Source organism: Drosophila takahashii, chromosome 3R, assembly GCF_030179915.1.
Source record: "Drosophila takahashii strain IR98-3 E-12201 chromosome 3R, DtakHiC1v2, whole genome shotgun sequence".
NCBI classification, from domain to species: domain Eukaryota; kingdom Metazoa; phylum Arthropoda; class Insecta; order Diptera; family Drosophilidae; genus Drosophila; species Drosophila takahashii.
In genome coordinates, this window is record NC_091681.1 from 4,333,643 (window position 1) to 4,344,346 (window position 10,704).

At 36.9% G+C, this 10,704-nt stretch overlaps 1 long non-coding RNA gene across 1 annotated transcript; it reads right to left on the reverse strand.

Annotated features, from left to right (window-relative positions):
* Positions 1–6,816: 6,816 nt before the first annotated feature.
* LOC108066104 (uncharacterized) lies at positions 6,817–9,398 on the reverse strand. The gene is made up of 3 exons (XR_011419386.1): positions 9,093–9,398; positions 8,930–9,022; positions 6,817–8,874 (listed from the first exon to the last, which is right to left on the reverse strand). It is a non-coding gene; the product is annotated as an uncharacterized lncRNA (long non-coding RNA).
* Between the last annotated feature and the right edge of the window lie 1,306 nt (positions 9,399–10,704).

Here is a 10,704-nt window from a genome sequence, read left to right on the forward strand (position 1 = left end):
TGAAACGGGGATGAGCACTCTCCTTCTGCTTCTGGTCCGTTCCCTCCTGCGAAAACTTTTTTGTTTGCGTTTTGCCGGAATGGGTTCATCCTGCTTGGTTTTTCCGCCTTCGCTCCCTGTGATCGCCGGTGTTTTTGGAACGCCTCAAGTTGGTACTCTTCTGATTCGCTGTCTTCTTCCGACTCGTTAAAAATCTCGTTGACGTATCGCGGCCGTGCTCTCTTATCTCTTATCCACTTCTCCAACCGTCTTCCCTTCTTTTTGAACTCTGCTAACGAATCTATTGGAGAAGCCAACATAAATGCTCCGAGTTGAGAGTTCAAATTCTTTTTCAAAATCTCCACCAGGTCTGATTCCGGAATTTTCCTTCGCATCTTAAAATGCAGATTGTGCATTGCCGAGATGTAATCGTCCAAACTCTCATTATACCCTGGTGCCGCTCCACCAGATCTTTGATGGTAACATAATCGTTTTCCGAGGATGAGAACGCCCTGGTCATTTCTCGTGTCAGCGAAAAGTAGCCGAATTCGTACTCATCCGCTTTGTCTTCTAACAGTTGCCAATACCATTTTAAGGCGGGGCCTGTGAGTAACACATGAAACTCTCTGAACACCTGTTCCTCCGTGCACCCGTATAAATCCTTCATCCTTTCCACCCGAAACAGAAAACTCTCCACGGACATACCCCTGGCAGTGCCATCAAACTTGAGATTCCACTTGTCGAGTCTGGCGTTTTGGTTTCCAGCTGATCGACTAATTAGCTGTGAAACTTCCTGCATACTAGTAGTCTCTCCCCTCTAGTAGGTGGAGTAGGCGGATCCCCTGAAGCCTGTCCAGGATATCTTGCTGGTTCTGATCCTGAACCCATCCCTTCGTGATTCCTATGTCTGGTATCTCGACCATTTGCTGTTGGTTCTCGTCCCCTTGCTAGTTGTGGAGTGGAGCTATTGCCTCCTGATAAGTTTCCGGATCCCTGTGCTTCGCTTACTTCAGCGACTCGCAACTAGAGATTTATCATTTGTGTGTATAACTCTGTGATCTGCGTTGCGAGTGTTGCCTTTAGTTCGTTGCCTTGTATAATAATGGCTGACATCATCCTCTCCAGCCTACTTTCGGAGGTGGAATGACGTGGCCTTGCTCCTGTGTTTGGGAGCATGCTGGACCTTCCTTGCGGTTGGCCTAGCCGGTTTGTAACTCCCCCTACGGCTCCTAATGAGTCGTCCATCCCTGAGTTGTTGTATTCCGCCAGGCTTCCCAAATTATCGAGCTTACTGCTGAAGCTCATCGATTGATTGGGTGCTGAATCCGTTGAGCGGCTGGTGCTCGCTTGCTCCTGATCTCTTCTACAACCGCTTATTCTAGCTTGACCAGCCTGTCTTGCCGCTAATGTGGATGCCCGTGCCGACCTAGTCAGAGGTAATCTTAACGCCACTTGCTTTCGTTTCCCTGCCATTAATTTTCACTAATATACTCCATTCGCTAGCTTAGCTCGTATCTGACCTACCTTACTTTATATTCTCCTACGTTTAGCTTGTGCCGTGGTAATAAGAAACTGACTGACACGCGCCCTTCAGACGATCAAAAAAACAAATAAATATTCAAGAATAAAAATCATTTAGGTAAATCTTCAAATTACCAAAGTGACGGTCAAAGACGATGACGACTATATAAGTGTATGTGGACGTATGGGTGTATTTATGCTGACTATACTTTTCATGCATAAGCTGTCTTTCAATGGACAACGACTTGAAACAAATATAAATCAAATTTTTAAGTCGGGTTTGCTGGTATGATTGGGTATATACGGGTCAAGAAACCGCCCGAAATTAAGCCCCCGAATCTACAAAAAAAATCCCTAACCAATAGAAATCCATGGATGAATTCAACTGGCCTCCACCGGAGTTACCAGTTCCGCCCATGCCCTACTGACCTCTTCCCAGGACTACAGCCTCCACCGGAGTGCTGATTCCCCGTAGAAGGTACTGTCCGAACCCCCTCCCCCCAGTCATCGGAAAACAGCTAAGCTCACTCATAGACAGACGAAAAGAGCTTTATTCCAAGACACTAGGAACTGCCTCGCTGCTTCCTCTCTCTCTGGTCGCGAACCTCTCGAGCGACCTGGCATCGCCTAGTACAAACGGATAGCGTCGGCCAGAGAGACACAATTCGTCACCCGCCCCTGTAGTTGTGGTATCCATACAGACTCGAACCTCTCGAGCGACCTGGCATAGCCTAATACAAACGGATAGCGTCGGCTGTATGGATCCGGTCAGTACGCCCCCTCCCCCCACGTAATCGCAACATCCTGACACCGCCAGTTGTTACCCCGCAGCCTTTGCAGCAATTCAGCTTGATCTGGACTCGAACCTCTCGAAAGAGGAACCTCTCTCCGCTATCAAGCGGATAGCGTCGGCCAAAGGAAGCCCTTGAATTTAAATCCCTAAAAAAAATAAAAAGTCGGTCTTGCACGTAGTGTTTTAATAATATTATAAAAAGAAACACTCATATTTCTCTCCGAAATTCTTAGTAAATTTTGACATGTTCAAACAAAGGATATCTATGACTTTAAAAAGGAACCAAAGTATAAAGTCATAACTCAATTCTGAGACGAAATTCCGATTGAGAGGCCTTCTCAATTCTGACTGTCGCAGAAGTTGCGGACTTTAAATTCTAAATATTTTGCAATCTACCATAAAACAAAACAACAACAAAAAAATGAAGCTAGCATTGATTTAAATTACTTATCTCCCTTGCGTTAACAATAGCGAAATTAAATTTTGGTATTCAGAGATGTGGGTTATACCGAAGGTAGAAGGTACACCAACTCAGACACCATAAGTATCTAAATGGTGGATCCTACAAATTATTAGTGCCCCAGTCCTGAGAAGGACTTGGGCCAAGGAAGTTGCGTCCTGAGCAGGCACGCTGACTGCCGGCTAAGCTCGCTGTATTTGGGGTGGGTTCTTTGGAAGCCACTACCTCTCCAACATAATGAGAATAAATTTATCGTGCCTGAAAAAATGGATAGAATTCGTAACGTCCGTTGGTCTTCTGTCTGCACTGCCCCACAAGCTCAGCTGTAGCTTGATCGTAACACGATCGGGCTGTGTTTCGGCCACATTCCCTCCCCTGCACACTTCGTGTGCCAAATGGATCGTCGCGGGCCGCGCAATACGATCCCCTAATGTCGCGGTCGTCAGTCAAAAGTTGTGTCACTGTTCTTGACCCCTTCTTCCATGTTTACCCCCCCTTTTAATCGGTTTCTACCAACACATTATGAGATTCAATTCACATTATAAATTTATTGTAAAAAGGTTTTGTGTATGTGTGCATGATGATTGACAAAAATATATAATAGGTGTAAGTGTGTTGATGATACAAAAAATATGAAAGAGAGTAAATTAAATATAAAAATGTTTATGAAGACTAATACTAAAAGTATCAATATAAAGATTATATAAAAGATATGTATAAAATATAAATGTTGTGTTCCTTTCAAATTATGGTGATTATGTAGTGTTTTCTTTTTGTTTTGTTTTTTTTTTTTTATTGTTTTATTGTGTGTACTTAGAACAGATTAGTTATCTTTATTGATAGTGACATCACCTAGCAAACTGTTGGAAATGAGTTCTGAATATACTCGTACATTGGGTACCGCGGCTACTATAATAGCTTTTTCTTGTTTGTTGCAATGAATTAATGGAGAGAAATCTAGACAGAAGGTCTTAAGGTATAAATTCACCAGTTCTGCTACGGATATTGGTAGATTGACTTTGGATAGCAAATATTTTACTTTAATAGCGAAATGAGATTCTCTTGAAAGAGTAGTTAACATCGCCTGTGTTATATATATATATATATATATATATATATATATGGAATTAGTGCACTTAAAAATAATATTTATGGGTAATATATATTTTGGAACATCGCGCCTTTCGTGTAACTATTATAAAACTCTTAACAGACAAATAAAAACTATAAGCATATGGAGGAAATGAAAGAAGCGGCACTCGGTCATCCAGGTGAACTTTACTGCGGGAACTTCTCAATGAGCTTCTTATTACACATGCACGTTTGTGTGGTGGCTGATTTTGTTTTGGGTTTTCTGTTCTGTTACTGATAATTATTTGTTTTAATTTATTTTATTGTTAGCGTTGCGGCCTTTGTTGTAGTTTTTTCATTGCAGTGGCTGACAATGATTTGATTTAATTCATTTTTTTTTCTTCTTTTTTTTTTTTTGTTCTGCACTTTCGGGCCAGTTAGAGGCGGCGGCTATGATCCTCTCTAGTTCGTGTCCATGATCCCGACGGCGTTGTACTGTTTTTTTGTACATTCGGAGTCCTCGGAGGACTATAAGGAGCACTAGTGTAGTATGTTCAGATATCGAATGCACACTGTACTCAGTGTTACGCATCGATTTAAGTACAGACACCTTATTTGGCATTTTGCATTTGGCCACCATAACAAAACACAAATACATTTATAATCCTAGCAGTTCCCGAGTGCCCGGTTATATGACCGCCCTCGAATGCGTGGGAACTGCAGTGTCAGCATATTTGATATGTGCGACCGCTCCGACGGCCAAGTGAACATAGTATCTCTCTCTCTCTCATATATATAAGCACAATAATACATAAGCGTCGACCGCAGCTCTGCCGGCGTCTCTGCCGACATAGCCGGCCGATCTTAGCTTTATGCAAACATGTAATAGAATTAAGAATGCAGATATTAATAATAAAGCTTGGGGAGCGTACCACTGAGTCGCTCCCTAAATTCAACAAAAATTAAAGAAATATTAAATATTGTGTTTTGTTATTAAACATGGCGACCGTGACAATGTGATCGTAAGTGAATATATCCAACTATAAAAAATAAAAGAAAAATAAATAAAATAAAATAAAATAAAATAAAATAAAATAAAATAAAATAAAATAAAATAAAATAAAATAAAATAAAATAACACACTAGGTATAAAAATAATTGAGTACCTTTTACCTTACCTAGCTACATATTTTTATATACCTTTGGAATTATTAAGGTACTTACATAGGTATTAAACATTGCTCTGATTTAAAATAGCCAAATCTGAATGCGACACTGAAATAAGCTAAATCCACCACATCTACACGTCATTGTAACGTTTCGTTTCGAAACTGTAATAGTCGGAACATATTTGAGAATGAAAACTAATCGCAGTTTTATTTTATATAATTTTGTGCACGTATGTATGTTCCCATCACTACATCAATTTATTTATGAAACCAATGTGTATTTGGCGCGCAAAAATGCCGTATGTACGTAAACAAACGGCATATACATATGCACAATATATAGTCAATGTTTGTACATACGCAATTTTTGCGCGCCAAATATGTACATGAGGGTTTTATAAATACATTAATGAAGTGATACGTGCATACAATTATTCATGTCGCGAGTTTTCAAAATATATACACAAAATTATAACATTTAAATTTAAATGAAATGAAAAGATATTGTTTGATTAAGACGACTAAAAACGGAAAACTAGTCTTATTTTAAGTTTAAATGATTACATTGAATAAAACAAAAAAATTATAAAAAATAAAAAAACAATATATTTACCTTTTACCTTTACCTAGGTACTGGGAAATTGAAGCACCTTTACCTTACCTAGGTATTTTTTTTGCCCAAGACCTTTTACCTTACCTAGGTAAAAAAACACAGTACCTTTCCCAACACTGCCTGTAACACATATATATACATCCATAATACAAAAAAAATATATATATACATAAATGCCTAAATCAAGAAAAACAAATAAAAAAAAAGAGGAGGACAGAAAAATTTCCTAAACCTCAAGATTAAAGAATTAAATAGGCAACTGTATGATTCAAACTCAACCCCAGTACCATGGGAAGAGAACATACAAATTAAAAAAGAATTAGAAAACACATATAGGGAATTACAAGCTTATAAAAATAAGCAGGACATGAATGAAGCGAGCAAGCCTAAGTGCCCTCCTGATTGTAAAGGTCCTTTCGAAAACCCTAATTGTGAATATACATGTTCAAAAATTTAATATATATGAAAGTCTCATTTAAAAGCAATTCAATATCCAAAACAGATCTTACAGACGAGACAGAAAAAATACCCAATATGGGATTAGTAGAAGTTAAGTCAGTGGATTCCACTGCTAATGTAATAAATAAAATTGAATCACAAAATATTTATTTCAAATTAACGAATATTTTACTATCAATAATTGTTTTCTTTATGAGCGCATATATTTTATATAAGGCCTATAAGTTCCACAACAAATATGTATCAAAGAGAGCCATTAACAGAAGCCAGGCTAATGATCTGGATAAAATCTAATTTAACAAGCACCAAACAATATTAATAATAAAATACAAAAAAAAAAAAAGAAATTAAATTAAAACAAAAAATTAAATTCGAAACAATAATTGTATTGTATATGTACGAGAATTAAAATAACCGTTTAAAAAGAAATAAAAATCATTAAAACAAAAAAAAAAGAAAAAAAAGACAAATTATTAAAATGAATACAACAGAGTGCCTTAGAGTTATATTGGCTAACGAGCCAAATTTTGAGAATAGGGTATTAGCCTTAATTAGGAACAGAGCAGAGCCTCTATTAATTGCAGATTTTGAGTATGAATACATGAATAGGTACGATCTTGAATTCTATCCAATTATTCATTGCAGCAGAACGCAAAAGGCCGTAGTCACGGTTGCCACTTCAAAAATTTTTTTTGGGCCAAAAAATGATTAAAAATGAGCCAATTTGAATAAAAAAGAGCCAAATTTTTATTTATTATTTATTTCGAATTTATTTAACTTAAATCATAAGATAGTATATAAAAACATAAACAAAAACATAACAAAACATTTTTCTGAAATGAAACAGCTTAACAGCTAAATCTTACTGGTAATTAAAGTCATTCTGAGACCAAGCATATTCAGTTTTTTTTTTCTTATCATATCTTAATTTAAATCTTTGTGCGACCAAACATAGTGCGTTTCTTTATTTAAAATTAATTCCTTGCATAGCATTATGCTGCTAACGGTATTAAATTCTAATTTATTTCTTAATTTGGTTTTTATTAGGCTAATTGCAAAAAATTTTCGCTCTGCTGCAGCAGAGCTGTGTGGGAGTGATAATAAGTTGTGTACAAACTTAATGAGATCTTTAAACACACTTTCATTTAATCCATTTGTAATCATTGAAATGTTATCCCAAAATAAAATTATATCAGTCTCTTTTTTTAATGTATCGTTTGATAATTTCAGCATTTTCCACTGATTTATTATTTTGTCAAACTCTGATTCGCAGAGGTATTCAAAATTTTTTAGCAGTGGAACAATGTTCCACTCCTCAGCGGATAGAACTTTGGCAGGAGTTATTAAAACCAAATTTTGTATGTCCTTTCTTGAGAAATCAAATCGTCGTGTTATTTGGTCAACAAGTTCCAAATAAAATTGTCTTATTGTTACTTTAATGCTGTTAGATTGCTCTTCTAGTAAACCAGAGTCAGAGATGCACTGTTGTGCACTAAACCCTATGAATATTTCTTCAACAGGCAAAAAATATATTTCAAGATCACAAATATTTAATTCTTCTAAATTCATATTTTTGACGTAGTCCTGCGTTACAATGTTGCTTAAAATAAGCTTAATGCTGCTTTGTAATCTTGCATACAAATATGGCAAACGAGCCGATTCAGACTGAAATTCAACGTTTAAATCATTAATGATTTTCAAAATGAAGCTTAAAAATAATAAGTAAATTTTAAGCTCTGGCTTGGCCATGGAATTAGCTATCTCTTTTGGCTTAATGTTGTTAACTTCCAAAGCCTGGGACGAGAAAAAGAGTTCAAGAGCATCCCATTGCTCCAGAATTCGCGAAATAACCTTCTCTAAAGATAACCAACGTGTCATGGCTATTCCTAAAATTTTATGGGGCTTTATACTACAATATTCTTGAAATTCTTTTAATTCCGATGTTCTTTTTGGACTAAACGAAAAATATGAATATATTTTACGGCACAGCATTTCAATTTCGGACGGTAATTTTTTACAGGCGTATCCTGAGCAAAGGTGTAAAGAATGGCAGGTACATTTCAAAGAAAAGAGATGGGTATCTCCACTTAATTTGGTTTTAAGGCTATTAAGGCCTCCAGCCATAACATTAGCACCATCTGTTGCCAGGCCGATTAGATTTTTAAGAGGTATTTGGTTGTCAGAAAAGAACGCTTTGATGGCGTTATAAATCGATTGAGCATCACATTTTTCCACCTCAATAAGAGCTAAAAATTGGTCCCTAATACTGCCAGAAATGTTGTGAAAGTAACGTACCACCAACACTAGGGCTTTTTTGTTGGCAACGTCTGTGGTTTCATCAACAATTAAAGAAAATTTTGTTTCTTGTAATGCACTCACTATCCGCTGCATTGCTTTTTTTGCAAGTTCCTTCGAAATGTCAGTTGCCTTGGTCCGACCACACTTTACGCCCTTCGCAATTTTTGAATCTGGACAACAGACCCGCAGCAAGTCCGGCAAGTAGTCCATCAGCAAAAACGGGAGGTTATGCATTACCAAAAACATAACAAGTGCGTACTCGGCATCGCGCACCTGCTTATAATTATTGTCACTACGTTCCTTTGTAAATGTGTCGATTTTCAGTTGGCTTTCCTTTATTTTTAAGCAACGTATATGTGAAGCCTGGGTCGAATGTCTTTGGATGTGCGTCAGGTGATTCCGTAAAATTATACCACAGGCAATACAAGATGCACGCCCGTCGTCGTTCTTCAGCCAGGAAAATTTGTCCAGCCATTCAGTACGCACTTTGCGATTTTCCGAAACAGAAATTCTACGACGAAGAAATGTTAGCTAGATCATTAGAAAAATAACACTTTTACTCTTACTTTTTGTTTGCGGGATGTGAATCGCTTGAAGTCTCAGTATGCGTTTGCGGCGTGGGCGCAGCTTTATTTAAACTGCTTGAAGTTAAAACAAACCTGCATTTAGGTAAACAAATTAGCTATATTGCATTTGAGATACACAAATGTACACGATTTCTTTACTTACTTGTCCATTTTGCACAAATTATTTTCGCACACTTTGAGACACCACAATCACCGCCAAATTTAGAAGCACATGTGAAAGTTACCATATCGATACACTTGTTTAGAGCTACCATACCAGCGGAACAATTTAGTTTCGATCTGGCACTTTTGGGTTTCAGACATAAATCACTCTTAAAATAGCAAAAAAAAAATGCATTAATAAAAAAATGAATTCTGTTTTTTTTCAAGTTTAAAATATTTTTTTATCGCTATTAGCAAAATAGAGCCAAATTCAATAAAAATGGGCCAAAGAGCCAACGCCAAAAAAAAGAGCCAGATTTGGCTCAAAAGAGCCAAATCTGGCAACCGTGGCCGTAGTACTGTCTACCGTGAGAAACTGTAAAGTATTCTCCGAAATCGACATACCCAGTCTTAGGACATATTAACGTGCTAAAAATTATGCACAAGTAAAAATTAAAAAACAGAAATGACTAAAAATTTATAATGGAATGGGAGCAGTTAATACTCCATATCCGAGAATTAAAAGAAACCTTTGAAAAGTCCTACAAATGTGTAAGCCAAAAAAGGCAAACACAAAAAGAAACAGTAGATAAACATGCAAAAATTCTTGTAGACTCTTACAATCAGGCAAGAACCCTAGTGCATGAAAATAGGGAAATAATTAACAAAACAAACTTATCAAAATTATCTAAAATATTGATAAGGTTGCGGGCAAACCTAATAGCTGTCAAGGATAAGTATGATTTAAAAATATATATCCCGACAATTTTAAATACGCCTTTAACATTAGACCAACAAAAAGCCCTAGCAGAAGAAGAAGATTCAGATATAAGCAAAGATATCGAAATAGATGAAAAAGATCTACACGATCTCTCAATCCCTGCATTTATTAAAGCAGTAGAGTCAGAAACAGAAGAAGAGGAAAATATAGATTCAGATACAAATATCGTAGAAACAAAAGAAAACATAATGGCAGATTCATCAGCCCAACGGGCATATATTAAAGAAATAGCAAGTGCCATTCCGGAATTTAACGGACAAAAACTACACTTGCATAGATTTGTAACAGCTTTGAAGCTGGTTGACCTGACAAAGGGAACGTTTGAAGATTTGGCTGTAGAAGTCGTCAAATCAAAAATTGTAGGATCTACACTATATAAGGTTCAAAATGAACTAACGATAAACGCAATAATCCAAAAACTGCAAGACACTATTGACGGAGAAACATCTGACGTTGTCAAAGCAAAAATGGCTAAAACAAGCCAAAAAGGCAAAACTGCTGAAAAATTTACAAATGAAATAGATAACCTACGAAAGCTCCTTGAAGCTTCATACATTGACGAAGGACTACCGGCTGAACATGCCGACAAGTTCAGCACAAAGGAAGCTATAACCACAATGATCAAAAATTGTGAGCATGGCCGACTTAAGACTATCCTAGAAGCTGGCAACTTTTCAACAATGAACGAAGCCGTCACGAAGTACATACAGTGTAGTACTGAGATGACAGGCAACGCCAACTCGATCCTATACACACAAAAAGGAAACAACTATCGTGGTAATAACTTCAGAAATAATTATCGCGGTTGGGGTAACAACAGAGGTAATTATCA